The sequence below is a fragment of the Cynocephalus volans genome, chromosome 14 (genome assembly GCF_027409185.1).
Source record: "Cynocephalus volans isolate mCynVol1 chromosome 14, mCynVol1.pri, whole genome shotgun sequence".
Lineage (NCBI taxonomy): Eukaryota > Metazoa > Chordata > Mammalia > Dermoptera > Cynocephalidae > Cynocephalus > Cynocephalus volans.
This window is the reverse complement of record NC_084473.1, coordinates 58,251,884-58,273,095: the sequence shown is the minus strand read 5'-3', so window position 1 is coordinate 58,273,095 and position 21,212 is coordinate 58,251,884. Positions and strand designations below refer to the sequence as shown.

At 40.1% G+C, this 21,212-nt stretch overlaps 1 pseudogene; it reads right to left on the bottom strand.

The window, feature by feature from the left end:
- Positions 1-723: 723 nt before the first annotated feature.
- On the bottom strand, positions 724-1,528 carry LOC134362527 (small ribosomal subunit protein eS1-like; annotated as a pseudogene).
- Between the last annotated feature and the right edge of the window lie 19,684 nt (positions 1,529-21,212).

Sequence of the window (21,212 nt, the reverse complement as noted above, 5' to 3'; positions counted from 1 at the left end):
ATCAGTTTATAACAGCATAGATATCTCACAGGATCAGATATATGGGTATATAGAAACAGAAATGAAATAAAACACAGTCCACAACACTTGCATAAGAGGGCAATCAAGGTAAAAGCTCAGTGCCATCCCAACTTCAGAATCAATGAGTAAAACCAGTAAGAGGGATGAGCTTTGGACATTTATCATGGTGAGTTATTTCGGGGCTACCACAACTCTTGACCACTGACCTACCTCCCATTCCTTCACTAAATGGCAAGCAGCAGCAGTTCTTGTTCATGGGCTCAAGAAAGGAAATGTGGACCCTGAAGCCAGAGAGAGAGAGGGGGCCTTGCTGGCCCAACTAGCTACTGACCAGTAGGAGGGATGGTAAACCTCATCTCAGAAAATAAGTCATTAATATATTGTTCCCTGTAGTAACAAAAAGCAAGCTATAGTAACATATACCAAACTTATTGAGCAGGCAACTAACAAACACATACAAAGAATCATCAAAATTTTGTGAAAACCAACCCATGTAAGAAAAGCACTGAACTTAACAAACAGAATAACTAAATACTCAAAGAAAGAGAGTTAATATAGCAAATTAAAGGACACTTTGGAATAAGCAAAAGTGATATTTTCAGTGTAATGTAAAAGGATACCACAACCACTTTAAAGAGCCAACTTGAGATCTCAGAATTAAAAAAAAAAAAAATTCACCAACAGGACTTTTATTTGTCACTATTAAAAGTCTGAATTTGAAACAGATTCTTGGACTGGTGGTTTATATTCATCAGCTCATTCATCTTTAGCACCTGTCACATCCCCAGTAGCTTTTCCAGAACTACAACCTTCACCTTGAAGCTCCATGAATTTTCCCAATCCAGACTTGGGCTTCTTCAGCATTTTTACTTTTCTAACAAAGACATCATGGAGAGGATAAAAAGATTTGCGATCCTTTTTTATATCTTTTCCAATGCTGTCTGGAATCAATTTATTGGTCACTTCTTTCAAGTCATTTGTCTGCACCTCTCAGGTCATGATTTCAATCATCGTCTTCTGGATTTGGCAGACCTATTGGTGCTGAGCATAAGAGGTCTTCCATATCCGATTGTTATGCTTTTTAGTAAAACCAACACAGAACAGATGAAGGTCATCAGTGGTCTTGACATCAGCATGAGCTTCAATCATGGTCTGCCATTTTTTGACCACGGCACACATTTTGTCATGAGTAGGATCCATGCCATGGAAGTTAGTCAAGCAGTTTTTTGCCCTGAACATCCTCAGTAATTAGCTTGAGTTTTCTAAATGCAATTTCATCATTCTCCAGATCAGCAAGGCTCACTTCAAACATATGACCCTTGAGGCCATCAGATGCAATTTTGGTTCCTTGAATCCTGATGACTAGTGTTTTTCCAATATGTCTTATACTGAACATAGCAGGTATTTTCACATCATACCAATCTTTCTTAGAAAATGGGTCAACCACTTTCTTCTTGGCTCTCTTTTTACTGCCTTTTGTAAGGCACTTATTCTTGCCAACTGCCATAGTGCTGTTCAGAGAACCAAAAGGCAGAAATTAAAATTTTGATTTTTGAAATTAAAAATCAACAGGTGGTATATTAGTAGAAGAGGGGTAGCTGAAGAATAAATCAGTGAGTGGAAGGTAGAGGCTGAGTAATCCTCCCTTAATGCACTTTAAAAGAAAAAATTTAAGAAAAATGGAAGATGATCCAGAAGTTTCAATAACCATGTCGTAGAGGCACTAGAAACAGAGAAAGGAGAAAAAAATCAATGATAAAAGTAAATTTCTCCAAGATTAAGAAAGACACAAGGGGCCGAGCCCGTGGCGCACTCGGGAGAGTGCGGCACTGGGAGCACTGCGACGCTCCCGCCGCGGGTTCGGATCCTATACAGGAATGGCCAGTGCACTCACTGACTGAGTGCCGTCACGAAAAAGACCAAAAAAAAAAAAAAAGAAAGAAAAAAAAAAGAAAGACACAAGTCTTCAAGTGGAAAATGTTAACCAAGATGAATGAAACAGAACCAACAACTAGACATGTCATGGTGAAATTTTAGAACACCAGGGATAAAGATAAAATCCTAAAAGCTTCCAAAGAGATAAACAGGTTAAGCTCAAAGGAATGAGAATCAGTGTGGCATCAGATTTCTCACTGGCAACACTGCTGGAAGACAATGATCTGAGGAAAATGACACCGAGAAAAACTAGCTTTCAAGTGCAAGTGCAAAATATAGTCATTTTTGCATATCTAAAGATTCAGAAATTTTACCACCCACAGATCTTTATTGATATAATAATTTGGAGATGTACTTTAGCAATGTGAACAATGAATCCAAGAAAAAGGAAGATATGGGATTTAGGAACTAATGTGAGGGGTAAACTTGGTAGGCTTGAGGTACTGTATTCTGGGTTACTTCTAATTACCTGGTATCCAGGAACTCCAAGACCACATCAAACAGGACCCACTCCAATCCTAAATGGTACTTCGGGTTTTCATCACCAATAAGCTTCTCTTCAATAAAGATAATTAGAAATTTTGTTGGATACAAAGAACTCTTCCAACTCAAAACTAAACTCTGGAATATGGCTTTATCTATTTTTTCTTATAAGGTTAGAATTAAGGAGGTCACGTTTACTATGAAAATAATTACATGATATTTTGCTCATCACTGCATTTTGCCAGTTGCAAAAATTTGAATTAAAAGGTTGTTCTTTCTCATAAAGGTATATAAATATTGGAACTGGTATAGCAAAGCAGCCTGTGTAATCAGACCAATCTGGGTTTAAGTTATGACTTTGTTATTTAACCTTGAGTGGAATATTTAACCTCTCTGAACCTTGGTTTATTCATATATATGGATAATGAGACCTACTTCTCAGGTTTGTGTAAGGATTATGTAAAGTAGCATAGTGTGGTGAGTTTCAACTCTGGCTGATCATTAGAATCATCTAGGGGCTCTTAAAAACTATAGATACTCAAGTCCTACTGCTAGAGATTTGGTTTCAACTGGACCCAGGTTGGTATATTGTAAAAGTTTCCCAGGTAATTCTAATGTGTTAATAAAGTTGAGAAAAACTGACGAGCATATATGAGGATACTTGAAAAAGTTCGTGGAAAAGTAGAATTTAAAGATAATACAAATCTTTCTGTGAGCTTTTTGTGAAGACCCCTCATATGTGGCTAGCACAAAGCAAGTACTCAATAAATAGTAATTTCAAAAAATTGGGAAAAAAATATGATAGAAGGCTTTCAGACAGAAGCAGATTTACCTTGAAACAAGTGAGGTGGAAGCTTTGGAACCCCTCACTTGCACAGGCCCCTTCCAAGTCTCAGTGTGTTCCCCTGGGCATGAAGGGAGGACATCAGCAGCTCCCCCGCCTGGGGTTACCTGCCTACGATAGCTGAACTCTTCCACTTCATTTGCTCTTCCTCTTTCTCCCAACTGCAAAAGAAACCTTAGGTAATGGAAGAGATCCACCAGAGTTCAGAACAAGGATTACAATTATTTTCATGAAAAGATCTCAGTACATCCCACAAATAAGTATTTCTTGTTATTCTCATTTTACTAGTGTTGAAACCAACACCCCGAGATGATCTCATCTGCCTCCAGTCACAAATCAGCAAATAGTAGACGCAGCAGCAGCAGCAGCAGAGTAATAGAATCCGGCGTCTTGTCTTACTGTCCTTGCCCAAGCGCACGAATCCACTCCTGAGCCATGAGGCAGGTCTATGTTGGTGACCATACACGACCTCCAGAGGATGGTGCCACTGACCTTTCAAAACTTGCCCTATTCTCTTGTAATTGATACGTCCTCAGGCCTTACTAGCTAGTGACAGAACAAGGCTACGCAGCTTAATATCCAAACTACAGCTCTGACCCCACGGAGCTGTTAAGTCCATTGCTCTGCTGGATCCACACTCCCTCTCCACCTCCCCCAAACCCAGGGAATGCTTAGGAATTGCATCTCATCTTCCTCAGCCCCTCACTTGCACAGGCCTCCTGCGATGCCCCAGGAGCCGCGTATTCAAATAGGCATATATTTTCATAAAATTTGTAGATATTTTAATGGCAATCACTTAAGACTTCTACTTCCACTCTCTCACACTCTCCCTATCTAGGCAGGTATTGGAATGACAGCGAGCCTTTTCACAGGATCTGGTCAAGAGGACAGTGAGTTCTCTGTATACATGTTAGAACTCAAAGAAATTTTAAAAGAGGAAGTTAAGTTGGAAATATGATATTTTAAATAACTTCAGGTATTAAACTGATATACAATAAACTGCATGTATTTATAGTGTACAATTTGATACATTTTGGCTTATGTATAGCCTGAGAAACCATCACTAAATCAAGATAATAAACATATCCATTACCCTCAAAGTTTCTTCATACCTCTTTGTAATTCCTCCCTCCTGCCTTCATCCTCATCCCCAAGCACCTACTGATCTCCTTTCAGTATAATTAAATTACATTTTCTATAGTTTTCTGTAAATGGAATCACACAGTATGTACTCATTTTTCTCTGGCTTTTTTCACTCAAAGTAGGTATTTTTAGATTCACCCATGTTGTTGTGTCTATCAGTAATTCATTTCTTTTCATTGTTAAATAGTATTCCATTTTATGGATATACTGCAATTTGATTATCCATTCAATTGTTGAGAAATGTTTGGATTGTTTCCAGTTTGGACTATTATAAACAAAGCTCCTATGAACATTTGTGTATAAGCCTTCATTTATATGGCCTTATGCTTTTATTTCTCTTGGATAAATACTTGGGAATAGAATAGCTGGGTCATATGATATGTGTATATTTAATTTTTAAAGAAACGCCAAGTTTTCCAAAGTGGTTCTATCATTTTACATTCCCCCTAGAAATGTATGAAAGTACCAATTGATCCATATCCTTGCCAATATGTAGTATATTTAGTTTTTTTATTTTAGCCATTCTAATAAGTGTAGTAGAATCTTACTGTAATTTTAATTTACATTTCCCTAATGGCTAATGATGTAAGGTATCTTTTCATGTGCTTATTTGCCATCTCTATATCTTCTCTATGAAGTGTCTTTTTTAATCTTTTGATCATTTTTAAAATTCTGGGTTGTTTTCTTTTTATTAGGTTTTGAGAGTTCTTTGTATATTTGGGATACTCCCAAACATGATCTGGTTCCATATGACCAGGATAAGGCGATCACCTTACAATCACCTGAGAGAATATTTCCAAAGCCCATTATTCAGTCTTGAATAATACCAAGTGAGAGACACCCCCACCCTGCCCCACAATGTAGTTCATACATCACTGGGCCAAACCAATCTAATCCTTTTCATAGTTTTTCTTCTAGCACGGGGGTAAGAATAGTTCAGACCTGCACATAATTTTGCCTACAGTCTAGTCTTACAATCTCCCATGAGCAAATGCTTTAACAAAAATAACACCTCCATCTTCCAAGAACCATCACCTTCAGGGACACTCCAGCCTACGTTCGCAATTAGAAAAGCAAACAACAACAACAAAACTCTCTTACTCTGAAAGCACATAGTCCTGCTAATGACACTCTCAATTTATATCCCTGAATGGAAGCCTTAACATTTTAAACCTTCAAATGCTTTACAACTGCCTGCAGTTGTCCTCACAGTTGTCTCCAGGAACAATTGACAGATTCCTGCTTGTCGTTTGCATTTTGCAGGTTCTATTTTGTCAACTTTTCCCTGAAGCATCTAGAAACAGAACATTAGGAGTAAATGTCACTCCTTCAGCTTCTCCAAATACTAAACTTATATATATATATATATATATATATAATATGAATAATACAAGGGTATTTCAAAAAGTTTATGGAAAAATAAGATTGAAAAATAATACAAATCTTTCCCTGAATTTTTGGAAGTACCCTCGTATAATAACGTAAGTAAACAAATATAAAATATATTTTATGTATAATATAATAAGTTCATTAGTAAATATTTATAATACTCAATACTTAAATAAGTAAGGAATATCTACAACTCTCCCTTCTTAAAAATTCTGGTTGGGGCTGGATGTAGTGGGAGCTGGGGAGTATCTAGATTAATGCGCAAGCATTTTGGAGGTTTCTAATGTTCCTAAATGTGTAAGTCTAGAATCTAGCCATTTCCAAACACTGGTAAAACTCTGACAGAGGAGTAAGGGAGTCACTCTAAACAGAGCCAAGAAGTGAGTGGCAGAATGTTTTTTCCGTCCTATACTTTTCCCTGCTGCAATAACCTTTAGTTATGCGAAAACAGAGAAAGGTTTTACAGAAGGGCATAGAATAGGAAAATTTATGGAAATTAGAGTTAACATTGTGCAAGAGACTCTGTAATTGTTATAAGACAGCCAGAAGGCCACAGAGCAGAGAGGGAGCTAAGGGAAATCACAGCTCATGGAATTAATTGACAGTAGCATGAAAATTAGTTATACCTTTGGATCTTGAGTATAGGAAAATATTTCCTGAAGTTTTATCTTTTTTTCTGACTTGACCCCTTGTTTGTGCTAATTGTCTACTCAAATTACAATATTCTTTAAGTCACTTTTCAGCAGATTTTATTGCAGAATCTTGAAAAATTTTGGAAACAAAAACCAAGTCAATCAAAGGAACTAAAAAATCATAATTGTCTGGGAACATTTATACAGGATCAAAAAGCATTATACCCCTTTATAGCCCCTGAGTACTTATCATGTTTCATACAGCACTGTCATCATCATCATCATCACATGAGTATTGCTCTTATTTTTAGCATTAACCATGTGCCAGGCACCAAAGTACACACTTTATACATCGTTCCTTTCAATAACTTAGAGCAGCCCTACGTGTTAGATACTATTAGTCTTTTCACAGACTGAAAAACTGAGGCACAGAGAAATTAACTAATTTGCTCACAGCCACAAACTGGTTAGTGGTGGAGTTAAAAATCAAACACAGATCCACTTAACCCCAGAGTCATGCTCATAGCCGCCTCACCATATTCATTCCTTCGTTCAATAATTGGTACTTGTAGAAGCAGGTTTACCATGAAGCTAGTGAAGCTTCAGTACCGGGCCTCTTGACTTATAATACTGCAGCACTTACAAAGGTTGGGAGTGGAGTTCCCTAATGGTGGTTCACACTGCCACGTATCGTTGTAAAATTAGCCATCAGTTAAGACTGCTGTCTCTCTGATTCTTCCTCCATCACACTCAACCTCCCGTTGAGTGGTACTGGAATGGCTGTGGACATTTTGGGGATTGTGCTGAACTGGGGATTTGGGGATATATTTAATTTGGGTTTTGTGTGATATTTTATGTAGTTCACAATCACTTTTGTGTACAGTTAAGGTACTGCTACCTATATTGGTGTAGGAATGGCTTTTAGTAATACTCTTACCACTTACTGTGCCTACTCATCTGGTGTTGTGACAGTTAAATCAGAAGAGTTAAAAAGTGGTGGGGAAGAAAAGAAAATAGAGGCAATTAGAACAAAAACTACATTTTGGACATTTTAAATTAAACTTATATAAGAATTTATAAAATTTAAATAAAATTAGGCTTCTTACTATTACAGTTCATTCATTAAAACATTAATGGAATTAGGTACAGTATAGTCTCTAAACATCTTAGAGAGATTTTTATTAAATGGTTTATGTAAATGAGCATAATTTTTCTGAATAATGTGCTTATATGAAGCAGCTCATTTCCTTGTGCCTGATGAAGCATGAATTCAATGGAAGAAGACTCCTAGCATGTAATGTGTGGTAAATTTATAAACTAGGCCCTTCCAGCTTCAATTGTTAGATGAGCAGTGAGACCCAGGCCTCTACCTACTTGGCACATACTTAATGAAGCATTTGTCGAATGAATGAACAAGTGAATGAGTGAATGAAGCATCAGATTTATATATCATTCTCTAGATCAAGACCCCTTGCTTCAGAGAGGATGAGTCATTTACTTCCCAAAGAGCATGGCAGAGTGACACAAGGACTCAGGTTGTTTGACTTTCAATCCTGTGTTCTTTAATAAGATTTCAAATTGTTAATATTTTCTAGAAGGCTTTAAACAAATCTCTACCGTTTTCAACAACAATAGTACTGAAAGAACATCTTTTACATTCTAGACACTGCTATCTTCTAAGAAAAAGGATTACTTCTTAGGAAATCCAGGAAGCAAGGCAGTGGTTGTTTTAGATATGCCCTCATATTGTCTGAACTGGTTCTGATAAACAAGATGCCAAAAGAGTCTTGGGGAAGAGGGGATCTCTAATCAAGAGTTTTCAAACTGGGGGTCTTGACCCCTTAGTGGTTAGTGAAACTGGAACTAGGACCTAGTGAGTTGTGGGGTGGGGATAGGCAAGGATGACACAGTGGGTTTCGGGAATCATCTCTATTACCTATTTTTCCTTGGACCACTTAGTCCATAAAACAGCTGTATATTTATAATACTGCAATGCTCTACTAAATAATATCCAAATAGAATTAGTGTAAAAGTGCTATATCTGCCTTTTTGTTAGCATTTTCTTACTGAATCTTTTTCCATCTCTTTATTTATAACTTTTTCTTTGACATTTTCTTTTACATGTGTCTCTTTCTTTACATGTGTTTTTATTTAAAACATATGAAAATGTTAAACAGCATTTTGATTAGGAAGATGAATAACTGTCAAAGTTCAAATATCTTTTTTGGGAGCTGGCTGGTTAGCTCAGTTGGTTAGAGCACAGCCTTGCAACACCAAGGTCAAGGGTTTGGGTCCCCTTACTGACCAGCACCCCCCTCACAAATAAATAAAAGTCATCTAAGGCCTTAGGAAAGGGTCAGAATTTAACTTGAAAAACAAATTTTTGTGTGTGTGTTTGGCCTTTAGGTAGATCCGAACGCTTGACCTTGGTATTATAACACTGCATCTAACCAACCAAGCTAAACAGCCAGCCTAACTTGAAATTTTTATGTAAGAAAAATTCTCTAGGAAATCTACGTTTTAAGGAGGTATTGTCTTTTAGCTATGAGGGAAAAAATCTCATTTTAAAAATTCCTAAAAGAAACCTTGAACTGTAGTTGTTATATTTTATAAAAATAAAGTATATGGCTCTTCTCTCAAGAATATAAGGACTGAAGTGTAGTTTTGTTGTTTTTGTTGTGTTTATTTGTTTTATCCACTAACAGGATAGGTTTTGGTTGAAATATTAATGTTCTTTAACCTGGTCCACTCTGTTATGTCTTGAGGAAGACTGGATGAGGATCAGTACGGCTGTGACAACAGAACCACCCTGTGGGAATAACTCTCTGAGTGGACCCACTACAAATAGCTGTGAATTACATTTTAATACACATTGTCATTATTTAGGCAGCTGAATTTTCTGTTCTGATTATCTTTGCAGAGGATAAATTTCTGTTCAGTTTCTGTGTTAACAGAAAGAGGGTTAAGATTGTTTGAGTACTATGTAGTTAACACCAAGGTCAAGGGTTCAGATCCCCATGCCAGCCAGCCACAAAAAAAAAAAAAAAAAAAAAAATTGAATGGTCAGAATAAAAAAAATAAGATTGAGTGGTCAGTGTGCTAGACATGGTCAACCCAAAGGGGCAATAGATACCAAACAGATTCATTTTTGAACCCAATCTAAGCCAAAACTTAAAACTCACAATGGTGAAGTTCCCAGTTAAAACAGAAATACTTTGTGGGCTATGGTGAGCTAACTTCAACAACAGCATTTTATAGTATATTAGATGTCACCTACATCAGCTGTGATTAATTAGTGTAAGGCAGTAATTATACCAATGATGTGGAAACACCAAGATATCTGAATGAAGTAGTAGTTAGATCAGAAAGGATTTAAGAAATAACTCATGTCACCAAACTTACCAGAAAAATGATCGTTGTCAAAGCTGGGTGATACTTGGAGGCTCATTATTCTATTCTCTCTACTTTTGTGCATCTTTGAAAATCTTCATTAAAAGCAGTGGTAGACTTCTGGTCAAGATGGCGAAATAGACGGTTCCCAGCGACACTCTCTCCCACAAATCAACCAATTTACAACTATAAAAGTGTAATATCAACCAAGCTGGGGCCGCTGGAGCTCAGGGGAAGAGGAGGAGAGACCTACGGAGTTCATGAAGGTGGGAGAAACCATGATGAGAGAAAGAAAAAGCTGCTCTGAGCGTTTCGGGTTGCGGCTGCTTTACAGCTCGAGCTGATGAACACATGGAGCAGGAGCCGGCGGGAGCCGCAGCTGTGCCCTTCAGATGGAGTTACTTGCAGGTGGCAGGAGAGAAGAGGGCCTTGGCGGCCCCCAACCAAGACCACTAACAGGGTTCCCATGGACCCCCGCAGGAGTGAGGAGCCAGAACAAATGAAAAAAGGGAGCCATTCGGAGGCCAGTGAGTCATCGCAAGGGACCAGCACAGGGCCCATCCCATGGGAAGTGTTTGGAGCACAGATGATGGGGGAGACGGGCCCACGGGGAGAACAGTGGGACACAGCAAGGACAGCTGATCTGCCCCACTATCAGCACAGCACCACTGAGAGAGGACTGGTTGGGAATGCAGAATTGCAAAGGGTGCAGTTTGGTGAAAAAACTCAGGCCCAGATCAGATATTCTACAGAACACAGATCCACTGGGTCTCTGGAGAGCCAGAAGTATCTATAAGATCAACCATTAAACTGTGAGCTGCACAAAAAGCCTTCCCTAGGGAAACAGCAGCAAAGCAGCTATTTAGCTCAATCACAGAGCTCAAGTACTGGTTCCCACAGGAAGTTCCCCCATGTTAGAAGTAAGCAAAGGACAAAACACTAGTTCCGGCCCAGGCACACCCCCAGCACCTTGGGGCCTGCCTGGGAACTGGAAGCTTGGAGCTGGGGACTTGACCCCACTCCCACATCCAGGCAAACCATGCCTGTACCTCAGGGCCCACCCAGGGACCCAAGGCATGGAGAAGGGGACTGGATCTGTCTCCCACAACCAGGCACACTGCACCAGCACCTCAGGGCCTGTCCAGGGACCTGGGGCATGGAGAAAGGGACCGGACCCCCCTCCAACAACCAGGCATGCCATGCCAGCACCTTGGCTTCTGCCCAGGAACCCGGAGCATGGAGAAGGGGACCAGACCCCCCTCCCACAACCAGGCACACTGAGCCAGTGCCTCAGGGCCCACCTGGGGACCTGAGGCATGGATCCGGGTACTGAACTCTCTTCCCACAACCAGGCACACTGCACCAGCGCCTCAGGGCCCACCTGGGGATCTGGGGCATGGAGAAAGGGACCGGACCCTCCTCACACAACGAGGCATACTGTGCCAACACCTTGGGGCCCACCCAGGACCCAGGGCATGGAGAAGGGGACCAGACCCTCCTACCACAACCAGACACACCACACCAGCACCTCAGGGTGCACCTGGGGACCCAAGGCATGGAAAAGGGGACCAGGCCCCCCTCCCACAGCCAGGCACACCACGCCAGCACCTTGGGGCCTGACCAGGGACCCAAGGCATGGAGAAAGGGACCAGAACCCCCTCCTACAACCAGGCACACTGCGCCAGCACCTCAGGGTCCACCCAGTGACCAGAGGCATGAAGAAGGGGACACACCCCACAACTAGGCACACCACTAGCAACAAGGAGCCTTCAAAAAACATCTCCATGTGGGTGGCCCACCACAGCCACCACAATAACCATGGCTGCCGCAAAAGCAGCTAGATGCCACAACCACCACACAGATGGTCCTTCAAACACTGGAGTGCATTCACGCAAGGAGAATCACCAGCAGAGATAAAGAAAAGAAGAGGATGTCTCTCTCCACAAAGCCCGTTTCAGAGTGTCAGAAGAAACATCTGCTCTATGATAACACTGGGGACCTGATCATACCTCTCAGCATTGGACAGATAATCTAGGCAACAAATTAACAGAGTAAACGTTATTTTTTCAGAAGAAGAGAAGAAATTTAGGGTAATTAGAGGGGGGAGGGTGAGGGGGGTGGGGAGAGACTGGACGAGGGGCATAAAGAATAAGTACAATTTATAACAATATATATGCTACTAATACTGATTTGATCAACATTTCTCAATGTTCAACCACCAAAATATGTATAATTGATTTTGATTCAATAAATAAGTTAAAAAAATTTTTTAATTAACAAAATAAATAAAAGCAGTGGTAAATGAAAGAGTGGAAAAACCTAGATCACTTTTTTACTTCTCTAGAAGTAAAAATAACATTTTTAAAATACAGGTTATAGAAAAAGCAAACAATACTGCAATGTGTATAAGTAGCCTTTACCAAAAATTGAATTCATATTCACAAAAATGTTTGCATTAATTTTTGTGTTTATATGTATGGACTAGAATGCGTATAATAATAATAGAATGCTTATAATAATATATAACTTATATAATAACAATATATCTGGTAAGTTTGGGTAAAATGTTTTTGGAAGTGTATATCACAATATAAATGCAGATATTCTTATTCATTCTGAAAATTACCAGTGACCAGTGTCACTGAAGCTGATAGAGGGCAGCACGGTCTTGTCATTCTAACAACAGATCTTGAGAAATGGGCTTTGATTTCGGTTTTGTTTACTAAAGAAGCAGAACAATTCAGCCATTCAACACATTAATAGTTTAACACCTTACTGGGACAGTTTTGCATAACGGCTAGAATCCTGACTTGGCCATTTATCAGCCATGCCATCTTGGGCAAATTAAATTTACTGGGCCAGGCTCAGTTTCCTCTTCCACAAATGCGAACAGTAATACCTAACTCAGAGGGTTGTTGTAAGGGTAAAATGACATACAGTTCATTAAGTATCTGTCAGGAGCCATTTTAACAATAGCCACCATTTTAACAAATAACAGCCATTTTATGTAAGCCTTTCTCTTCCTCCTCAGAAAAGCCCGCGCGCGCCAAGCCAACACCTCTCCCACCTCCTCTTCTCATACCACGCCACTATCACCCCACTGCTCTTCCGCCTATCATAAGCTGCCACACTCTGTGACAGCCCGCCCCTTCTTCACTATGTATATAAGCAATCGCCTAACAATACAATTTTGAGGCTTGATCAGAACCTTGTCTTGCCTCCATTCTGTGTGTCTCCTGTCTCTTCCTCTTTTCACCAGCTACAGGTAGTCCTCCTCGAGCCCACGTTCTTACCTGTCCCGCAGGACGGGACAAATTCTCACAACTCTGAGGTAGATACTGTTCTCTTGTTTTACAGATGAAGGAACGGGTTAGGTGAGTAGCTCTGAACAGAAAACCTCGTGTGTAACTTTGGCTATGTGAGTTCTGGAAGGTCACTTACCTCATGATATTTGGTGTATTGGTGTAACAGTAAAAGATCAGGAAGGAAGGACCACAGTAGGGCTGTTAGGAATACAAATTCTTCATGGTATCTAATTGCCTTGAACCTAGAAAAGTTTCCCAAAATTTGGCACAAAGGGAGCACCTGTGAGTGTGTTAGGTGTTTTTGATGTGTGTAGCATAATGAGGTACAAAAAGGGATATAAAAAAGCACAGTGGTGCTGGATTGTTGGAGTATAGTATTGGAAGTGATGGAGAAGATTTTCATACGGGAAGTAATGTAACAGTCTAGCAAAGGTGTGCGCAGAGCCCAATAAAGGCTAGAACAAGTCCGTTTCTGTTAAGTAGTCTGCATGTCTAGCAATTGAGATTTTGATATTAGCCTGTATGTCAGTTACAGATTGTCAGGAGCCATATTTAACAATAGCCGCCATTTTTTAACAAATAACAGCCATTTTATGTAAGCCTTTCTCTTCCTCCTCAGAAAAGCCTGCGCTCGCCAAGCCAACACCCCTCCCACCTCCTCTTCTCATACCACGCCACTATCACCCCCCTGCCTTTCCGCCTATCATAAGCTGCCACACTCTGTGACAGCCCGCCCCTTCTTCACTATGTATATAAGCAATCGCCTAACAATAAAATTTTGAGGCTTGATCAGAATCTTGTCTTGCCTCCATTCTGCGTGTCTCCTGTCCCTCCCCCTTTTCACCAGCTACAGGTAGTCCTCCTCGAGCCCACGTTCTTATCTGTCCCGCAGGCCGGGACAAGTATCTAGAACAACGTCTTGCATGCAGTATGTGCAATAAATGGTAGTGTTAGTATTACTGTCTGTCCCAGTGAGTATGATAGTACTCTCTCTAAAGTGCTAAGTAAAATCTAGAAATAATCATAGTGGTGAGTAGAATATAGAAATAGAAGTATTTTTCTCTTGCATGGACAACATTATTTGGATACAATTTCCTTGGGCAGCCTATCAGTCTCCTTCACTTGGGGGGATCTAACACCTAAGATTCCTTCAGCCTTGTGGGGCTGACATTTTGAGGAATCCACCAAGTAGAAAGCTGGCCTGCTGAAACCTGTCATGTCCTCTCCCTTTGTTAGATTATTCTTCCAAGTACTCTTACTTCCAACTGATCTAACACCAGGTCTCCCCCTGGCACCACAACAGTTGTTCAGAGCTCCAAAGTTAGATGCCATCCCCCCATCTCACCCCTCAGATCAGACCATCCTTGCATGTCATTGCCCATGTGGAGTTTAACCACTCTCCCCAGGACTGGATGTTAAGACTTGTAGTCTCCCAGCTAAGAGAGGGCCTACCTTTCCTAATGATTGCTTTCCCACTGCTGCCTTCTCCCAATCCATCCTAGCATGCTGCATAGCAAGTGTAAGAATCTAGCATATAGAGGATATCCAATAAACATTTGCTCAATAAATGATGTTTGTGTTAATGATGGGAGTGGGAGGATATTCAGTTGGAAGGTGGGTGTGGATAGGAAAACCAACTAATCAGAATGGACACTAGCCACAGGGCTGAAGAAGGGTCCTGAAGGCCCCTATAGTGCCACGTGTTAATGCTTTAGTACATGTTTCTTAGGGATCTTGAGAGAGAAGCTGGGCAGAATCAGGGCCTTTGAGGGGACAAAGGTAGAAGCCATTTACCAACCACTATGAGAAATGGTATTTCAAGACAACAATCTGGGTAACAGGGATGCTCATTGCTTCCAGAGAGATCATTGTTTCTAGACCTTTCAGTAGACAATGCTTGGAAATGTATATCTAGTTTTTAAAGATGAAATATCTCATAAGTTCATGCTAACACTTCCAGTTCAAATTCAGGACCCCACATTTTTACTTAACCTGTTCTATATCACACTTGTGTCTCCCTTCTTTTATATCAAGAATACTTGGGCCGAGCCCGTGGCGCACTCGGGAGAGTGCAGCGCTGGGAGCGTGGCAACGCTCCCGCCCCCGGGTTCGGATCCTATATAGGAATGTCCGGTGCGCTCACTGGCTGAGTGCCGGTCACGAAAAAGACAAAAAAAAAAAAAAGACCTTTGGGCCGGCCCGTGGCTCACTCGGGAGAGTGCGGTGCTGATAACACCAAGGCCACGGGTTCGGATCCTATATAGGGATGGCCGGTTTGCTCACTGGCTGAGCGTGGTGCTGACAACACCAAGCCAAGGGCTGAGATCCCCTTACTGGTCATCTTTTAAAAAAAAAATAATAATAATAAAATAAAATAAAATAAAATAAAATAAAAGAATACTCTCAAGGACATAGGGAATGATAGAATTAAATAACTTATAGTTGTAATACTAATAGCAATACTAACAGTACCACCACCAATATGGTTACTGAAAACAATTGAAATGTTTTGCCTATGCTATGTTCATTTCCTCCAATTTAAAGATATCTGTTAAAACTTCACTGTTAGAACATATACTAGGGCCGGCCCATGGCTCACTTGGGAGAGTGTGGTGCTGATAACACCAAGGCCATGGGTTTGGATCCCTATGTAGGGATGGCTGGTTTGCTCACTTGGGAGAGCATGGTGCTGACAACAAGGGTTAAGATCCCCTTACCAGTCATCTTTAAAAGAAAAAAAAAAAAGAAAATATAGCCATTACATGATATACTCTCCTTCTGTTAAAACTTCACCATTAGAGTATATAGCCATTACATGGTATACTCTCTCTCTCTCTTAACTCTCATTTTTCTTAGTTTTATAGGTAATTGTGTATTTAATGTAAACCACCAATTCTTATGTTGATGTCTTTCCAGTCTTTTTAATTGCCTGAAGCTCATTCTCTAATCTATTCCTCAGGAAAGGCACATGAGAAAAACATTTCCTGATAGCAGTTTATCTGTGCCCTTTATAACTGAATCAGTTTTGCTAGATATAAAATCCTTGACTTCATTCTCAGGCAGGCTTTCTATTGGCAGAGACAAGCTGCCTACCAGTGGCTCCATAACTATACCCTTCTAGCTTAATAACCCCACGAGAGAGAGAGAGAGAGAGAGAGAGAGAGAGAGAGAGAGAGAGATTTTCTTTCCAAATAATTCCAGCAATTACCCGGATTAGCTCTGATTGGACTCTCAGAACTATGTTCTCATCTCTGAGCCACTCACTGTTGCCAGGTAGATGAAATGTGAGGGTGGGCCAGGCATGCATTGCATGCTCATTCAGGATCTAAGGAGTGGGACAGCCCCACCCACGCGAAAAGGACTGAGAGTGGGAAGGACTATCAGTGTACTGTTAGTGGAAGAGGCAGGAATCGAGCTGCGATGGGCAAAAGCAACAGATAGATGTCCACTATAGCCTCAGATGGATGGATGGATTTGCCTCCAATTATTCTCCAGTTGTTTCAGGAATGGATCCTTCAACTATCCAACTAGGAGTGGATGTCTAAAAGGCCTACTTTTGTGACTCTAACAGCAGCTAATGAGAGGCCAGGCATTTACTCAGTTGGGTAAAACTACCACAACACCCCACTACTTAGATGAATCTAGTCTAACATTGTAACAGCATGAGTCTTGTGGCCAGATTTATTGTCATGTCAGTTGTTAGGATAAACACTTAACTGAAAGATCTTCAGGCCTATCATTTGACAACAAATGTGTGAAGCAAAGAGACCACCAAATAGGAACATACCAAGAGAAGCATCTGATCTTTCAAATTCAATGAAAATAATCAGAAATAGAATTTTCTTGTAATGCCTCAAATGGAACCCACTAATGCTAGAAGTGGTTAAAATTACAAACTAAATCTAGATAAAATTCCATTTCTAGCAGCAGCAGAAGAGAATGTTTATGTGTCAATATTAAATGCAACAAATAAATTTGCTGAAGGAAGCTTTTGAAGTCAGAGACTTTAAAAGTCAAGTGTCATGGACTGGGTCTCAACTGGGTACTGATATTTTAGGAGATAGAAATGAAGTAGCAATTCCTCCACAAGGTAAGGTAGGGAGGGGGCAGGGTTTTTGTAGATAAAGCACTTAGACAGAAGAATAAATTTTCATGAAAAAACTCTAGTGTTTATAACAAAAGCATTTTCCTTTCTGATTTTCCATGTCACTTGTGCTTGAACTATGGAATGATTGAAATCTGGCTTTTTCCATTGATTTCCTACTGCATCTCCCTTATCAGCAGAGGGTAGTAGTTACATTAAAATTTAAAAATTATTTTAGAAAAATCTCCCAAATACAATTTAACTGTATTGTTATCTACTTTTCTGTTTTAGATAAAAAGGCATACTTATAAAATAATTAATGTAGCACAATAAAAAAATGACCTAATATTACTTCTGAAAAAAATAACTAAATAAAACAAGTTCATTGTTTTTTATATTCTATCAGTAAAAGCTAAATCCTGATTCTGGGGGGCCGGCCGGTGGCTCACTCGGGAGAGTGCGGTGCTGAGAACACCAAGGCCCCAGGTTCGGATCCGGTGAGCTCGCTGGCTGAGCGTGGTGCTGACAACACCAAGTCAAGGGTTAAGATCCCCTTACCGGTCATCTTTAAAAAAATAATAAATAAATAAATAAATAAATCCTGATTCTGTTTTTCTCTTTACCCATTTTATATTCATACCACTAACTTGAAACAATCAGGTAACTGGATTTCTCAATTTATGAAGCATAGTAGACTTTGTCAAGGAGATAGAATAACTCACCACAGATTCAAATGATGATTCTCCCCAAGATTCAGTTGAATACTCCTAGATTTTTAATTATAAGTCACTTTCAGATCTTTCATTTCAAGTTCAAGTTGAATTGGAATTTTTTAGAATGTAAGAAAATGAGGAGCTGGCCAGTTAGCTCAGTTGGTTAGAGGGTTGTGCTGATAACACCAAGTTCTAGGGTTCAATCCCTGTACCAGCCAGCCACCAAAACAAAAACAAAAAAAGAATGCAAGAAAATGGAGTAATCCATATATATACCTGCCAATTTAGAAATTCCAGATCAACTCTATATGGACCAAAAAAAAAAAAAAAAAAAAATACTGAAAGATAACTATGGCTTTATAAAAGTCTTCCAGAATTTATGATTATTATGATTTTGCTCTATTTCAATTTGTCCTTATATTTGTGTCCTTCACACACAAGTACATACTTCTTCAAATTTTTCCCCCCATTTTTCAGAAATCCAAGGATTCTGTGCGTGTGGTACAGCTTGTCCCTGGATTTTCTGATTTTTCATTTTTGCATAACACTTTAGTCCCCATGAATACATCTCTCTAGCACTTGAGTTCACTAAACTTTTCTTCCTGGTCAGTACAGAGAAACTTTCATTTAACAGGATAGGCAAAGCATGGAAAATTCATTATGTTCAGTAAGTGCTTGAGTTCATCAATTAGGTACTTTTAAAGATAATCACCTTTCATGGTAGTCACTGGTCCACTGGGGAAATATGACAATTCACATTATTACCATCATAGAAATGTCTCCTGCTAAATTTCTCAGATCAGGGCTGGCTGGTTAGCTCAGCTGCTTAGAGCACAGCCTTGTAACACCAAGGTCATGGGTTTGATTCTTATACTGGCCAGCCACCAAAAAAATAGAATAAAAACAAATTTTCTCGGATCAAGTGACTCATTCACTCTCCTCATCAGCTTTTTCAAACTTTAACTTCTCGGATCTCTGGCCACTCTCTCTTACCCTCTCATTGACAACAACCAACCCTGCCTCCTACATTATAGAGGAAAAACAAGCCCCATCTCCTCAATATAAAATATATAAGCCTGCCTTTCCTCCTTCCTGTTGTAACAGTAGAGAGACTATCCTTACTGCTTTTTGGTGTTAATCCCTCTTTCCTGATTTAGATTCCATTCTCTTTCTCCTTCTAAGGAACGTTACACTGTCAGTCATCCTTTCTTTGCTCTTGTATATTCAATCACCCTCTACCTTTCTGTCTCCTCGCTCTCTCTCTCTCTCTCCCCACCCCTCTCTCTCTCTCCTCTCTCTCTCTCTCTCTCAGATCCTTCTCATACAGCTCTAAAGACATTCAAGTCATTCCCAATTTTTAAAAAATTTATTCAATCCCACATCCTCCTCCAACTATCACCTAATCACCTATCTCTCTCCTTCCCTTTAGGGACACACATTTTAGTCGTGATTTGTGCTGGCCGTGTAGCTGCTGTAGTTGCCTTCCCAATATCTATCTCCCCTTCTTTCTATCAGAATCTGGTTTTGGGGGGAGCAGCATTAGGTCCAGCTAAAGAGCTACATTTCCCAGCATCCCTTGAAGCTAGTAATGGCTACGTGACAAATTCAGGCCAATGTCGTTGACATCAACGACATCGGCTGGGGATTTACATCAAATTTTTGCTTTCCTGATATAGGCACCAGACCTTTCCTCTTGTTTCTTCCTTCTCCCTATCTGAAACACGGACTGGAGAGTGAGCAGCCATCTTGCATTCACAACAGGAAAAAAAGCGACATACTGAGGATGACACAGCAGAAAGAAAGATTCTAGGACATTGATGACATTGTAGAGCCACTGCACCAGCTTGAGTTGTCATCTCTGTCATTCTTGTTACATGAGAAAAATAACTCTACATAGTTAAGCTACTGTCATTAGATTCCATTACATGTAGCCAAATGCAATTCCTAATCAATCTCTTACTCCCTCCATTTCCTCGCCTTCCATTCACTCTCAAGTCATTCCATTCTGGCTTCTGTTCCCTCATTCCACTGAGCTCACCAGTGACCTATGTGTTGTGAAATCTAGGAGACATTTTTCAGTTCTCCTATTACTTAACCTCTCAGCAGCATTTGACTCTGTGGTCCGCCCTCCTTTATGAAACACTCTCTTCTCATTGCTTCCATGACCAGCGCTCTCTGGGTTTGCTCCTTCACCTCCTGCTGCTCCTTCTCTGTCTCCTCCATGGGTTCATCTTCCTCTCCAGCCACACTAACCATCTTGCAGCCTCTAGGACATACCATGACCTTTGCCACACGCTGTTTCCTATGTCTGGAATGCTCTCCTCTCCCTCCCTTTGCTCTTTCCATCCGTTCTTAATTTCCTCAAGGAAGCTTCACTTGACCTCCTTGTTAGATCAAATTTCCTTATTATACATTCCTTCATAGCTCTTAGCATAGTTACAACTTTACCTTTTTTATTTGCTTACTTGTTTATTGCCTGTCTTCCTCCAGCTCCATGGGAGCAGGAAACATATCTGTCTTGTTCACTACTGTATATGCAGTTCCTAACACATAGTTCATGGCACACAGTAGGAAATGCAATAAATTTATTTTTTATTGGTTATGAATATTCATGAGATACAAAGCTGATTGTCATCCCTCATGCCCAAGATGTGAAGTCCAGATCCATACTGGCAGTATGCCCATTACCACAAATTGCGTTTGTACCCCATGTCCCCCACCCAATTATCCCCACTAAATTAATTTTTTAATTAATAAAAGAATAAATGAATGGGTAGGGTTCCAAGGGAGGCATTTCAGTAGTTCTACTCCTAGTATGTCAATTTTTGTTCGTTTGTTTGTTTGTTTTAACTATCTTTTGGTACAGATTCTGGTAACAGTAGAACACCAAATACCTTTCTTGTCTGTAGAGAAGAGTCTTTTGGAAAATGTTACCTACTACCTTGTTCTCACAATATGTCATGTCTAGACTAGGCTGTCTATGAGGATCTTGAATCTACACACTTCTCTTTTTCATTGCCACCACCCTAGTTGAAATCACTGTCATATTTCCCCTGAACTAAATTGGACCACACACCTTTCTTGAAGCACAATTTTTTTTTTCTTTCTGGCGGCTGGCCAGTATGGGGATCCAAACCCTTGACCTTGGTGTTACAAGGTTGCACTCTAACCAACTGAACTAACTGGCCAGTATGAAGTATGATTTATTAAACTATATATAAACTTGAATGGTTCAGAGTTTTGATTGAATCTTAAGGCCAAGGATCATATCTG